Genomic DNA, 1819 nt, shown 5'->3' with positions numbered 1-1819 from the left:
TTTTAGCGTGTGAGGCAGCGTGCGTGCGTGGATGGAATATGGATGCATCGAAAGGATGGGAGGTGTAGCCGCGTAGGGAGGTTGGAATGGAGAGAAAGAGGAGGAAGACGCCAAGGTGATCGAGTGTGTATGGGGAGAGAACACGTGGGAGAGGGCGTCACCCATCATTGGTCGTCGTCGCCTTTGCTACTGTTCATGAGGACAAGACTCGCCTACAGGGTTCCTTGCCTCCTTAGAATAGTATATGCTACTGAATTGCTCAAAGTTTTTTCAGGCAATTCTTGTAAACTTCTGCTGGTAAACGGACACTGACTTTTCAGCCTGTTTTGGGAACACTATAGCTGTCCGATTCCTGTAGAAAGTGGACTGTTTCTTCTGAATCTTTTGCCCAAGAAAAAGGTAGAGGGGACGAAATTTAGCACACCATCAGGTTCATAGATTATGTTTTCAATGTCCTTATTCAACTTACTGGACTTTAACCCCACGCATTTGAATTGGTAGAAGACCAGCTACGTTTGTCTCTTCTAGTTGGTCTAGAGGCCAAAAATTAACTCGATTACATCTTGACAACCTTAGATCTCAAACTGGTAAACGAGGATGCTTCTCTCGATCTCGACACGGCACGGTCGATTCGATCCGGAACGAGCCAAGCTTGGCCATCAAATGCATGTGTTGAACTGGTGATCGGGATAGGCATGGAAGTTTTCAAGCTCGGAAAGGATGATCGTGACACCACTGTCGCCATCCAAATATGCATGCATGCATAGTTGCCTACCACCTCACTAGCATACAGTGTAGATTCTAAGATTCATAGCAAAGGGCCAGAAAAGAAGAGGGTGGCAAGTACGACCGGGCGATGCATGGATGCATGCATGGAGAGGGGCCGCCGGCCGGGCCGGCCATGCACGAGAGAAGGCTCGGGCGCCAATCAGAGATCACATCACCACATCTGATGCAAGAGAGAAAAGAGAGAGAGGTAGGTTTGGGTCCACGGCGACTTTTCCAGCTGCCCTTTTGGCTGATTTCTCTCCTCCTCCTCCTCCTCCTCCTCCTCGTGTTATGCGTGTGCACTTTGGGGGTGAAAGGTACGGTGGCCTTGGCATTGGAAATTTCAATTCGGTGTGTGCTAGGGACGCGGACGTACACCTAGCTTGCGTGAAACATGCAAAGGTGGCGGTGGTGATCGCCAGCTATGCATGCAGGCTTCGTTTTTCTCGATCTCCTTTCTGTGAAAAGTGTAGCAGATTTTCGTGGGGTGGGAAAAAGAAAATCTTAGCTGAAAAACGTTGGTCATTGTGCGAAACACTTTGGTCCTTGAGGTTGCGAGGTAGCGCATGCAGTTCCTAGTACGAATTGACGGTCAACCTTGGCCAGCTTAAATGCGTCAAAGCTTTGCATGATTGCATCCATCTACGGATAGCCTTTTGCCACTGCGCTAAAGTGCCTCTACGTCGCGCTTCTCGCGTATCCATCTTCCCATTGTTTATAGCTTGAGATGAGATGCCGGCGGGGCCAAGGGAATGTCGGCTCCTCCAAGGCCAAAGAATGGGCGCGAGAGAACGGCGTGGAGATGGGATCGAGAAGGATGCGGTCATGGACGATGGAGTCGTCATATGGCGCCAACGCAGCAAATCATTTGAAAATTTGGGTGGACCCAAATCCGTCGTCATGAGGCGAAGGGCGCGGGAAAAGCTTGGATCCAGCCAGCAGTCTCGGCCAGCTCAGTTCGAACGGATATGCTGGAGTAGCACGAGGAGGGAATCGAATCTCTTTCGATCTCGCGCGCGCGCGCCGCGCGGGTCCATCCGGGGAATGATGG

This window comes from Setaria viridis, chromosome 8, assembly GCF_005286985.2.
Source record: "Setaria viridis chromosome 8, Setaria_viridis_v4.0, whole genome shotgun sequence".
Taxonomy (NCBI): Eukaryota; Viridiplantae; Streptophyta; class Magnoliopsida; order Poales; family Poaceae; genus Setaria; species Setaria viridis.
Note: the sequence above shows the minus strand (reverse complement) of the source record.